Raw genomic sequence first — 14,032 nt, 5'->3', positions numbered from 1 at the left:
ATGGCCCAGGTATGTAGGGTAGACTTTGGGTAGGTGTGGGTTTAAGCTGGACTGATCTGAGACCTAAAGGTAGCACTGTGGCCTTTGGAAAGGAAAATCTTACAAATTTTCTGAGGTTCTGACTGCTTATCTGTAAAGTGAAGATAAGCAATCTTCTTATTGCTTTCAAACACACTGAAAAGTGTTCAAAAGCATTAAATTAAATATAGAAGTGTTGACACATTGAAGTTGTTCAATAAATCCAGCTGTGACAATAGGGCCATGCTTTGTTAGTGTTTATGCCCAGGCCTCTGCACAATGCCTTATCTGTAATGTGCCCTCAACATATATTTTCTGAGTAGATGTGTCTGTGAACTATTTTCTAAGTAAGGACGTTGGGAAATTAAACCTACTAACAGTAAGTACAGGATGCTAACATTAAACTGGGCATCTTTTAGTCAGTGTGTAGCCTCAGTTTCTCTGAACCAGTAGTTAAAGGGAGAAAAAACAAAGTATAGAGAAGGGACTTTCCTGGTGGTTAAGACTCCGTGCTTCCACTGCAGGAGGCTGGGTTCCATTCCAGGTCAGGGAACTAAGATCCCACATGCCATGCAGTGCGGCCAATAAATAAATAACATTAACAAATAAAAATCCATACATAAAAAAATTTTAAATAAATGTAAAAAAATTTTTAACAAAGTATACAGAGGAACAGGTGGGTGATACCACAGTTTCTGATCAAACAGGATCTAACTCTCCAGACCCCACCAGCCTTGCTCAGCTTCTCTTCTCCAACTCAGAACTCAGAAGAAAGGAGACTGAAGTGAAGATGCACAGCCTATGAGAAAGAGTGAGCTATGTGTACCAAGAGGTCAGCGAGCCCCAGGACGACAACTACCTCTGTGACCCACCCCATGGGCCCATTCAAAAGGAGACTGAAGTGAAGATGTACAGTCTACGAGAAAGAGCGAGCCATGTGTACCAAGAGGTCAGCGAGCCCCAGGACGACGACTACCTCTGTGAGTGACCCCATGGGCCTATTTGAAAGGAGACTGAAGAGAAGATGTACAGTCTACGAGAAAGAGCAAGCCATGTGTCCCAAGAGGTCAGCGAGCCCCAGGACGATGACTACCTCTGTGAGTGACCCCATGGGTCCATCTGAAAGGAGCATGAAGTGAAGATGTACAGTCTACGAGAAAGAGTGAGCCACATGTTCCAAGAGGTCAGCGAGCCCCAGGATGACGACTACTCTGTGAGTGACACCACGGGCCCATTCACAGAGAAGCAGTTATGAGGCCTTGGCACAATAATAAAACCTCACCATTTGGTCCCCCAATCATCCCTTTCCTCTTATGACTTGGGGTACAGGATCAAGGCCAAATGCCATGAGCGCCCCGGTTCATTCTGAAGTTCTTTATGACCAGCAACATCACTATACCTCCCCTCATCTCCGTTGCTCTCGCCTCCAGATTGTGAGAAGTGTCAGAACTTCATCAAAAGCTGTGCTGTTCACGGGCTCCCGACCTTTGTAAAAGACTGTGCAGTGGAAAAGGGGCATGTCAATCGCTTAGCCCTCAGTCTGCCTGCTGGGTTAAGTATCAGACCATCAGGCATCCCTGAGGCTGTACCTGGAGTGTGGAACGAGGTGTCTGATCTGCCACTGGGCCTGCACTTTGGCTCCTACAAGGGCCAGATCATAGACGATGAAGAGGCTGCCAACAGTGGTTACTCCTGGCTGGTGAGAACACCCCTCATCCCCTGTCCTCTGACCTCCAATCACTGCTGCATGTGGTGGGGGAGCTCATGTCTACATGTGAGGACATGGATGAGGATAACATGGCCAGCCCTGTGTACTGTGTGCACTGTGTGTGAACACGGGACTTCTATCTACAGATCAGAAGAGAGGTGGGAGCACAGTGGTACAGGCACACAGAAGTGGCTTCTCCCATGTGGAGTCCTTGCCCTGAGTGCACCAACAGACTCAGACATGGAGGTGATGATTAAGGAGCTTACCACATGGTCACGACTGACAACTGAATTCATGCAGGCTGAAGTGCACTAATGATAGCAAAGGGAAATAATTCTTCTGTTACCTCCCACCAAAAAAGAAAAAGAGAAGAAAGTTTTTAATCCTTTTTCTGACACTCAGATCACCAAAGGGAGAAACTGCTATGAGTATGTGGATGGAAAGGACACGTCTTGGGCCAAATGGATGAGGTGAGTACAGTGAGCCTGCAGGTATGAAGATCGCTCCTCCTTCAAGCCCACACCCCCTTCCTTCTCAACTAGCCTCCTTCAATAGCTTTCACATCTTTCCTCTTTTTCCACCATACTGTGTTATTTCCTTTCAAAAGACAATAGAATGAAAGAAATAAAAATGTAGTATATGCCCTCAAAATATAAGTCTCTATGCTCAACAAAACTGGGGTACTTGAAAACAACCTGAGGAGTCTAGATTCACCAAGGACACTTTAACTCACCTAACTGACCCTTACCAACCACTTTCTGTGTTCCAAAACAGTAGAGTTCATTATTGAAGCAGATCACACAACCCATGTCTTTTGGAGGATACACTTCAGATGGAAATTAACCAATTGATTTTAGGAATATGTAACCTTAACTTTTCTACTTTTGAAGAACTGTACAGTGCCAGGATAACCTAACATGAGGGACCTTGAGCCCATGAGGGAAGCAACCTCCCCAGGCTAAGCTCTAGTGAGAAGTGGGCCCTGAGGCCTGGGAAGGAATGGGGGTCAGGACCTTTCTCTGAGGACCTTTCATCAGGGGAGGCAGAAAGTGAGTATTACTGTTCTGTGTCTCGAGCTAAGTCAGAGCACGCTCCAAGTTTCCACAGGAAAGGGTTGGCAAGTGAATGGGACCCTGTATACATGTGGGGAGACTGGAGGGCCTCGGAAAAGAAGGCAGGCTGGGGTGAGTGCTAAGGATTGCATGCTAGCCTAGAAGTAACAAGTTCTGTGGAATGAAAGAGAACTTTGAGTTTAGAGGAGCTAGCGGTCACCAGTCTTATGGTCAGTCCAGGTGAAGACAAACGTGGAACTGGGCTCTGGAAAATGGCTAATTAGGTAAGGAGAGAAAAGCATTCCAGCCAGGAATAGGACCGGAAATAGGATTTGGAGATAGAAATTCACATGGTGCGGTCAAAAGTGTGAACAGAAAGTCCCCAGGAGGGGTGGTGGGGGCTGTGGCGGCCTCAGAGACTGAAGGCCAGGAGCCGGGATCAGGTCTGACAGGTGGAAGGGACTCATCACTTGTGGTTTCTCTTTCCCAGCCTCAACCCCAGGTATGTGAACTGTGCCCGGGACAACAAGGAGCAGAACCTGGTAGCCTTCCTGAGTCACCGGCAGATCTTCTACCAAACCTGCCCGGTGGTCAGGCCAGGCTGTGAGCTGCTGGTCTGGTATGGGGACAAGTACAGCCAAGAGCTCAGCATCAAGTGCGGCAGCAGGTGGAAGAGTGAGCTCATGGCCAGCAGAGGTGAGGGCTACTCTTCAAGCACCCCACCCCATCCTAGGGAGCTTCCCTGGTCTGGCTCTGAAGCAGAGTACAATCCAGTGTAAAGTCAGTCAAGTCTCAATTAAAATGCCTCAGAAATTGATTCATTTCATATGACTTTTAGGAAAAAATTATATTAAAACTTTTTGTTCTCATTTCTAATATTTCATGCAAAAAATACATGACATCACATTTTGCTGAAAGGCTTAGAGGCAGAAAGCAAATTTTCTAGCACCTACCAGCTCTCTCACCTTTAGCTGTTTCTTCCTCATTTCCTCCACACTTCTAAGTGACATGTGTACACTGATATGCATTCAGTCACTGTTTCAGTTCATTGTCATGTGAGTTCATACTCTGTGCCAGACTAGGCTCCATGCCCTGAAATAGACAGAACCACCTTCTGGGGCAATATATGCTTAATACCAGACAGGCTGCTGGTTGCTATAAGAAAAACCAGTCCAGGAAAAGGACCTCGGATCAGTGTGAGCAGCGGGTGGGGTGTGGCAGAGGATGGTGGGGCAGGGTCTCTCCAGAGGTAACACTTGTGGGAATGGATTCAAGGCAGGGGAGCAGCCAGTGCCATAGCCCCAGGGCTGGGAAGAGAGGCCATGCCAGTGGTTGTAGGAGGAAGTACAGAGGGAGACGAAGGAGGATGGATGGAACATGGAAGCCTCAGGGCCCATGTCCATTTGCAGGCACCTGGAATCTTCCAGGGTAACATCGAACAACCATGCAGCTTTCAGCTTCAAGTGGCATGTTCTCTGTTCTAAGACGATGCTTCGGTTCATTTTTGGGAAGAGACAGCAGTGGGGAATCCCTTCAGAGGTCAGTTCATTGCCAGACGAGAGGGGACAGTGGGCTGGCTAAAGAAGCATGGGAGTCAGGGCGTGAAGAATGGCAACCCATTCCAGTACTCTTGCCTGGAAAATCCCATGGACGGAGGAGCCTGGTAGGCTACAGTCCATGGGGTTGCTAAGAGTCAGACATGACTGAGAGTCTTCACTTTCACTCATTGGAGAAGAAAATGGCAACCCACTCCTGTGTTCTTGCCTGGAGAATCCCAGGGACGGGGGAGCCTGGTGGGCTGCTGTCTATGGGGTCGCACAGAGTCGGACACGACTGAAGTGACTTAGCAGCAGCAGCAGCAGGATGTGAAGAGTCTGGATGGAGATGTATTTTTAAACAGGACTTCCTAGTGCATTTTAAATGGACTGCTGCTGCTGCTAAGCCGCTTCAGTTGTGTCCTACTCTGTGCGACCCCATAGAAGGCAGCCCACCAGGCTCCCCCGTCCCTGGGATTCTCCAGGCAAGAACACTGGAGTGGGTTGCCATTTCCTTCTCCAATGCAGGAAACTGAAAAAATAAAGTGAAGTCACTCAGTCGTATCCGACTCCTAGCGACCCCATGGACTGCAGCCTACAAGGCTCCTCCATCCATGGAATTTTCCAGGCAAGAGTACTGGAGTGGGGTGCCACTGTCTTCTCCGTTAAATGGACTAGACTGAATTAAATAGATGAGGTATGAATACTCATGAGGCTTGAGAAAGAACACATCTTCATTTTATGATTTATGGAAAACTGAGAGAGAAGCAATTCATGAACCAATGGGGGCAGCAGGAACCAGAGACCTCTAGTCCATGGGACCTGGGCCACTCGGTCTCATCCAGTCTGAATCCCACTTCATGTAGAGACCCAGACACAAAAGATGCTTTTTGAATGAGGACCCTCAAATTCAGCTTTACTTGCACATGCTAAAGCATCACCCCCTATGCTGCCTCCCATATTCAGAGAGCTCTAGGCTGGGCACTCCTAACTTAAATAGACCTTTTCCCCTCACAGGGAGCCACTCAGGATGATTCCACCTAAGTCATCAAAAGTCTTCTCTCTCAGTACGATAAAATACCTGTGACCACTGTGACATGAATTTTCAGATACTTATACGTAGGGAAAGGTCCCTGCAGATCCACCTCTATCAGGAGAGACACTGCCTCTGATGCTACTGGAAGGTCCCTAGTCTGGGGATTTGTAGAAAAGGTCCTTGACACAGGCTTCCTGGATTTCTGTAGAAGATGCAGAGAATAAGAATGGAATGGAAAAGCGGACTGTAAAGGAACACTTGGTGGGAGACAGATCTTGCACTGTCAGCACTAAGATGATTAGTGAGGCAGGCTTTACCATGACAAACCAGCTACCTGACCAAAAGCTTCCTCTTTCAGCAGAACCAAAGCCCAAAATCCACCCATGTGCCTCCTGCTCCCTGGCCTTCTCCAGTCAGAAATTCCTCAGCCAACATGCTGAACGTAATCACCCCTCTCATATCCTCCTGAGAACATCTGGAAGAGACCGCCTCCAAACAAAGGATTCCTGCCCAGGCAATCAAAATCATCATCAGCAATATTCTGATCCACACAGCTGGAGAGACAAACCTGAGGATGGAGAGGTCAAGGAAAGGCCCCAACCTTTGCTGAAAAGCGTAAGGCTGAGGAGAGTTTCAAGGGCCTCTTCCTACTCACCCAAAGGACAAATGGGGGATACCTGGGTAAGCGAGAGAATGATGCAAGAGCCCAGCACAGGCCAGAAAGTGAATACAGAGGACACAGGCAAATTATGTATGGGGGCAGGAGTTTTAACAATTATGAGAGTTAAGAGTGTGGGCAAGACTCCAAGGATAGGTCAAGTCTCATCACACACCAGAGGATACACACTGGGGAAAAACCCTATGCTTGCAGGGAGTGTGGGCGAAACTTCAGTGAGAAGTCACCTCTCATCAGACCCCAGAGGACACACATAGGGGAGAAGCCCTTTGTTTGCAGGGAGTGTGAGTGAGGCTTCAGTCACATCAAGCACCAGAGGACACACACAGGGGAGAAGCCCTATGTTTGCAGGGAGTGTGAGCAAAGCTTCAGTGAGAAGTCAACTCTCATCAGACACCAGACGACACACACAGGGGAGAAGCCCTATGTTTGCGGGGAAGTTGAGTAAGTCATTACCAATAAACCACATCTTAGCCAGAGGAGGATTACTGTAGCCATCACATACTTCAACTCTGAGGGGGCCTCAGAGGAGGTCTGTGATCCGTTACACTCCCCAAGACTGTGATGAGAGACTTCCCTGGTGGTCCAGTGGCTAAGACATAATGCTGCCAATGCAAACACCCATGTTCAATACCTGACTGGGGAACTAGATCCCACATGCTGCAATTAAGACCCAGTGCAGCCAAATAAATAAATACATTTTTTTTAAAATAAAGAGTGTGATGAGCACAGAATTGATTAAATAGACCTTCCACTTTCATGACAGGAGAGGAGGTAGATAAACAGCAGATGATTTCTTAAGTGTTCCGGAGATGTTCATGCCAATTCCCTTCATGGGTTTTTTGTACTCCTGTTTTAATAAATTTTGTCTCCAAACAAATCTGAAGCCCAGACTATATATCTCATTCCCCCCATTACTGAGAGCAGTGGGGTCCAGTGGGAGCTGAACCACTGGGAAAGCATAAGTCTGGAGTCAACTCAGTTAGGTCACTGCACAGTCAGTTCCTGGGTCCAGCGAGAGGAATCTAGGGTTTGAGACAGACTCACCAAAGAAGGGACTTCCCTGGTCTCCTGGGAAGTATGGTCTTCCTCCTAATAGACCTCCACCCTCCTTTGGCCTCTCCTGGTTGCCCTCTGGTTTCCTCTGACTCCTTGTAGCCTCAAAGGCGAAGGTCATGTGCACATGTGTGTATGTGTGTGCATACATGTATGCCTGGCTAAGTCTGGGCCATCTGTTTCTCCCTTACTCTGTCTTTGCTGCTCCCTCAGGTCATAACAGCATCTAGACTCCAGATTCAACCACAGTGGGCCAGTTCTCAGCTCTGCTATCACCAGCTGTGTGACCTGGGGCAAGGTGCTCAGCCTCTCTGTGCCTCTAGTCTCATGTGTGATATAGGATGGTAGCACCAGCGTCTTCAGTTCAGTTCAGTCGCTCAGTCATGTCCAACTCTTTGTGACCCTATGGACTGCAGCACACCAGGCTCCCTTGTACATCACCAACTCCCAGAGCTTGCTCAAACTCATATACATTGAGTCAGTGATGCTATCCAATCATCTCACCCCCTGTTGTCCCCTTCTCCTGCCTCAGTCTTTCCCAGCATCAGGGTCTTTTCCAATGAGTTAGTTCTTCGTATCAGGTGGCCAAAGTATTGGAGTTTCCAGCTTCAGCATCTGTCCTTCCAATGAATATTCAGGACTGATTTCCTTTAGGATGGACTGGTTTGATCTCCTTGCAGTCCAAGGGACTCTCAAGAGTTCTCTCAAACACCACAGTTCAAAAGTGTAAATTCTTTGGCACTCAGCCTTCTTTCCAGTCCCAACTCTCACATCCATACCTGACTACTGGAAAAACCATAGCTTTCACTAGATGGACCTTTGTTGGCAATGTCTCTGCATTTTAATATGCTGTCTGGGTTGGTCATAGCTTCTCTTCCAAGAAGCAAGTGTCTTTTAATTTCATAGCTGCAGTCACGATCTGCAGTGATTTTGGAGCCCAAGAAAATAAAGTCACTGTTTCCATTATTTCCCCATCTATTTGCCATGAAGTGCTGGGACCAGATGCTATGATCTTAGTTTTCCGAATGCTGAGTTTCAAGCCAGCTTTTTCACTCTCTACTTTCACTTTCATCAAGACACTTTTCAGTTCTTCTTCGCTTTCTGCCTTAAGGGTGGTGTCATCTGTATATCTGAGATTATTGATATTTCTCCTGGCAATCTTGATTCCAACTTGTGCTTCATCCAGCTCAGCATTTCGCATGATGTATTCTGCATATATAGGGCTTCCCTAGTGGCTCAGCTGGTAAAGAATCTGCATGCAATGCAGGAGACCTAGGTTCAATCCCTGGGTTGGGATGATTCCCTGGAGAAGGTACGGAACAGCTACCCACTCCAGTATTCTAGCCTGGAAAATTCCATGGACTGTATAGTCCATGGGGTCGCAAATAGTTGGACACAACTGAGTGACTTTCACTTTCACTCTGCATATAAGTTAAATAGGCAGGGTCACAATATACAGCCTTTACGTACTCGTTTCCCAATTTTGAACCAGTCCATTGTTCCATGTCCGGTTCTAACTGTTGCTTCTTGATTTACATACAGATTTCTCAGGAGGCAGGTATTCTCTGGTATTCTCATCTCTTAAGTATTTTCCACAGTTTGTTGTGGTCCACGTAGTCAATAAAGCAGAAGTAGATGTTTTTCTGGAACTCTCTTGCTTTTTCAAAGATCCAACAGATGTTGGCAATTTGATCTCTGGTTCCTCTGCCTTTTCTAAATCCAGCTTGAACATCTGAAAGTTCTCAGTTCATGTATTGTTGAAGCCTCGTTTGGAGAATTTTGAGCATTACTTTGCTAGCGTGTGAGATGAGTGCAATTGTGCAGTGGTTTGAGCATTCTTTGGCATTGCCTTTCTTTGGGATTGGAATGAAAACTGACCTCTTCCGGTCCTGTGGCCACTGGTGAGTTTTCAAAATTTGCTGGCATACTGACTGCAGCACTTTCACAGCATCATCTTTTAGAACTTGAAATAGCTCAGCTGGAATCCCATCACCTCCACTAGCGTTCTTAGTGATGCTTCCTAAGGCTCACTTCACTTCATATTCCAGGATGTCTGGCTCTAGGTGAGTGATCACACCATCGTGATTATTTTTTGTATAGTCCTTCTGTGTATTCTTGCCACGTCTTCTTAATATCTTCTGCTTCTGTTAGGTCCATACCATTTCTGTCCTTTACTGTGCCCATCTTTGCATGAAATGTTCCCTTAGTATCTCTAATTTTCTTGAAGAGATCTCTAGTCTTTCCCATTCTGTTGTTTCCCTTTATTTCTCTGCATTGATCACTTAGGAAGGCTTTCTTATCTCTCCTTGCTATTCTTTGGAACTCTTCATTTAGATGGGTATATCTTTCCTTTTCTCCTTTGACTTTAGCTTCTCTTCTTTTCTCAGCTATTTGTAAGGCCTCCTCAGACAACCACTTTGCCTTTTTGCATTTCTTTTTCTTGGGGATGATCTTGATCACTGCCTCCTGCACAATGTCATGAACCTCCATCTAACGGTTCTTCAGGCACTCTATCAGATCTAATCCCTTGAATCTATTTGTCACTTCCACTGTATAATCGTAAGGGGTTAGGTCATATTTGAATGGTCTAGTGGTTTTCCCTATTTTCTTCAATTTAAGTCTGAATTTTGCAATAAGGAGTTCATGATCTGAGCCACAGCCAGCGTCTTGGTCTGATGCATAAGCACAGGCAGAATCTGGCAGAGGCTGGCTGAGAATGCAAGCCTCGCCTTTGCTGTCCTCTGTTACATCCTGCATGTCCTTCATGCCCACTTCTTCTATATCTTCAGAGCTAGACACAGGAGGGGCCATTCAGGCACTCAGCTGCCCTAACAAGGAGGTGTGAAGTCAGGAATGCTAAGGGAGGGTGCCCTTCCTTCCCCTCACTGCCATTCCTGCTGAGCTGGGCAGCCTCTGAGCCCCTCCACACAGGCAGGCAGTGCCGACTGTCACCCACCCTGCCAAGAATAGAGCCTGGAGTTGGCTGTGCAGGAACCGGGTGAGCTGAGTGTCTCAGAACCTCCCTGACCACCCCCACCCCACCCTCTACATGGAGTGTCTTGAAGCCCACACAGCAGCTTGTCTAACACATGAGCCTTGTACCTGAGCTCTCGTGCTTCTGTCAACGCTGTTGCCACCTTGAAATTCTTAACTATGGAGTATTTTACCCTTACACTTACCTTTTAAGAGTGAAATCTTATGGCCCATGGGGTGCGCTGTGAGCAGAGCAGAGCAGATGTGCACAGTACAGGTCCCGGGGCCCCAGCAATGGAAGTGAGCAGGATGCACGTGGGGAAGAAGTGGACACAAAGCCTCTCACCTGTGAGTAAGGCAAGAGGTAAGTGAGGGTGCTGACCCAGACAGGAAGCCATGCTTGCTTAGACCCAGAACTGAGTTCCAATACAGAGAGGAAGCGAAGGTGTTTGTAAAGAGTGGACCACACCCTCCCATCTGTGAAACGAGTTCTTCCCTGACCTGATCCTTTCAGGATGTGTTCAGGAGGTTTAAGTCTGCCTAGTTGCCAGAAGACACCAAGGGGAGCATAGGCTAGGGTGGGCGGGGGCAAACCCCAGGACCAGGGGCAACAGCTCTTAGTCCCTTCCTTGTGCCAGACTTGTGAAGCATCTCTACATGAACCTGTCAATAATAACCTCCCGCTATTATTTTCGCATTTCTTTCATGCTTTCTTAAAGGAACACGTTTGTCTGTGAAAGCAGCATAAACTCTCATCTCCTGCGGCTTTCAGCAGGAGCCACAGGAGGGAGAGTTAGGGATGGAGCAGGCAGAGGGGCTTCAACTGAAATATGGTGGGAAGGGGGACCCAGAAACTTGAAAGGGCTCCTCAACTGCACCTCTCACCAGAGCTGGGCCTGGGATTTCCTGGAAGGCTGAGCAGTTCAAGGGTTCTCTCTCTCCTCCTTTCCTCTCCCCACTCCTGGGCCAGCCCACAACATCCCCAAATCCCCCATCACCCACAGCCCTGCATAGGCCCTCCCTCACAGAAGTGGGATGACCTGCATGGTGGCAACAATGGTGTGTGACCCCAGAGCTTGGGGTCTCAGCTCACCTCGAGCAAGGGGCTTGGTGGTCTACACACCATCCCAGGCCCAGGGAGCAGCTAGCAGCCATGAACCATGATCTGAAGAGGAGCCAGGGGGAGCGAGGCGGGGGCGGGGGGCAGAGAATGGGGATGTGAGCTGCCTAAGGCCCTTTCCGGTCCCCACAACACTAGCCCGAACTCCACCTGACACCGTGACTGCCCTGCATGGGCACACAGGACACCAGCAGTCATGGGACAGGATGGCCAGCTGCCTCCACTGCACACTCCATTCTTGACTGCAGCAGTCCTGCCTCCACCGTATGATCCATTCTGACCACAGCGGTCCCACAGCTGTACCAGCCCCACCTGCTTGCTGCTCTGCTTCGCTGCCATGGCTCAGGGACCCTAGCTGAGCAGGTGAGGGCGAAGCACCAGAGGGTAAGCCTGTCTTCAGCCACCAGATCTGTCCTGATCACCGCGCCCATGAACCCAGCCGATATCTGAAGCTGAGCTGCCTTTGGGAGAATGACACCACAGACGCTCACCTCAAAGCTCAGACTCCTGAAAACTTACTAAACAGGCTGTTTTTAGTCCTCTTTTAAAGTAGGAGGTTGGCGGGTGGGGCGTGAGGTGGGCAATTTCCTTGGTGGTGCAGTGGTTAAGAATCCACCTGCCAATGCAGGAGACACAGGTTCAACCCCTAATCTGGGAAGATCCCACATGCCATGGAGCAACTAAGCCTGTGCACAACTACTGAAGCCCATGTGCCCTAGAGCCCATGCTCTGCAACAAGAAGCTACCACAATGAGAAGTTCGAGCACACATAAACTAGAGAGTAGCCCTCATTTGCCGCAACTAGAGAAAAGCCCACACAGCAACAAAGACCCAGCATAGCCAAAAATAAATAAATAAATCTTAAAAAGAAAAAATTTAGAAGGTTGCTGCATTCCCTGATGCTCCAGTGGCTAAGACTCTTACCTCCCAGTGCAGGGGAACCCAGGCTCAATCCCTGGTCAGAGAACTAGATCCTCTTATGCTGCAAATGAAGATCCTGCATGCCAGAACTAAGATCTGCTGCTGCTGCTGCTGCTAAGTCGCTTCAGTCGTGTCGGACTCCATGCGACCCCATAGACGGCAGCCCACCAGGCTCCTCCATCCCTGAGATTCTCCAAGCAAGAACACTGGAGTGGGTTGCCATTTCCTTCTCCAGAACTAAGACTTAGTGCAGTCAATTAAATAAACATTTAAAAGTAGGAGGCTGTTCTTCTGTCACCAAAAGAAAACTCCTACAACATTTCAGTAAACTTAAACATCTTATTTGGCAACTTCTCATGCTTGATAGCAAAAATTTTCTAATAATATGCAGTTGGTCATAAAAAAAGAAACTTAGAAAATAGGGAAACTAAAAGCCACCCATAAATGTGTAGGCAATACCAACTACTACAGCATAAGGCCACCATATACGCATACATGTTTTTCTTCCACAAGAGCTTTGAGCCTCCACCCACATTCCCACCAGCCTCTGCTCTGCTCACCAAGAAGACTGCGCTTTGGCCTCATGAATGAGAAGTTTCCACTCAACTCAGAGGGAGGTGAAGGAGTGGAGGCTGTGAGGTTGGGGGGTTGCTGTCCAGCCTGCAGTGAGGAGAGAAGTGCTGAGTGCCCTACTCCAGGTCCAGTAACTTCAGGGGACCTCAGGGAAGATGCCTAAGAAAAAGCCTCTCAAACACCTTCCCTGCAGTTTCTGTGGTTACAACCTGTTTCATGTCTTGGGGTTGGGCTATGGGTTAACAAGCCTTCTCTTGTTGGACGTGAAAAGCGTTTCCACAGAGAATCTGTTGGAATCTTGGCCTAGGTTGGTGCAGATTTAACTTGCAGTATATTCAGGGCTCAGGGCAGTTACTTCTCAAGCTTCCTGTGTTCCGGACTACGGCGCCTCCTCATGGTCACAGAGCCTTCTCTTCCAGAGGAAGGTATCTGGCAACATTAACCACAAAGAGACACATACTAAAGAGGAGAAAAGCCATGGCAGGCAGGGCTGGGTGTTCTCAGAGAACCAAAGAGACCTTGGACACTCCAAGCTGGAACCCTGCCCCGCCTGCTTCTCCTTCTTGCTGGGTGTGCAGTTTTCTACTTCTGGTTGCCTGCCAGTGAGGGGCTCTCAAGACGCCTCAAGCTGGGGTGGACAATGGGCATGCTGGATGCCAGGGAACCCAAGATCCTGCATCAGGTCAGTGCAGTGTGGACAAGGGCTGGCCTCACTGAACGGTTAGGCCCTGTTCAGGACACCCTCTCTGGACCTCAGGTGGAGGTGCTGCTGTCCCCAGTGCTCACCTGGGTTTCAGGAGGTAGACCTTCTGCCCAGAGAATGACAAAGGCCAGTTCCCCAAAGTCGGTGCAGGGTGAGCAGAGCAAGTGCTTGGGTCTCACAGGGTCCCAGTGAAGAGGAGTTTACTCCTGACCAGATCCTTCTTGGCTGGTTCTCTTTCTGTGTTATCTTCACATCAAATCTCACAAGGACAAGGAATCCAGGTGTTCACAGCATTACTGGCCCAGGTGCCAATGACCCTCGTTACAGTGTGTTTATCATGGGCAGGGAGAAATGGTGGCTGGTATGACAGTCCCCTGGACGAGAGAAGGGACCTCCCCTAGGTTGTGTCCCCTGTGTGACTTCAGGGGGTACTGGCATGAGGGGCACCATTTTCTTTTCTAAATATTTCAGACGACCACCGAGTTCTTTTCAGTTTTTGGTTTCAGATCTTTTTGATATGATCCATTTTCAAAGTCTTTATTGAATTTGTTACAATATTGCTTCTGTTTATGTTTTGGTTTTTTGACTGCAAGGCATGTGGGATTATCATGGAGTCCAAGCTCACTCTGCTTACCCCACGACAGGCCAATAAATCAAAGGC

At 48.2% G+C, this 14,032-nt stretch overlaps 1 pseudogene; it reads left to right on the top strand.

Moving 5' to 3' along the window:
* Nucleotides 1-13,563, top strand: LOC113879578 (annotated as a pseudogene).
* Nucleotides 13,564-14,032: the final 469 nt, after the last annotated feature.

The sequence above is a fragment of the Bos indicus x Bos taurus genome, chromosome 21, assembly GCF_003369695.1.
Source record: "Bos indicus x Bos taurus breed Angus x Brahman F1 hybrid chromosome 21, Bos_hybrid_MaternalHap_v2.0, whole genome shotgun sequence".
Classification (NCBI taxonomy): Eukaryota; Metazoa; Chordata; class Mammalia; order Artiodactyla; family Bovidae; genus Bos; species Bos indicus x Bos taurus.
Note: the sequence above shows the minus strand (reverse complement) of the source record. Positions and strands in the feature narration are given on the sequence as shown.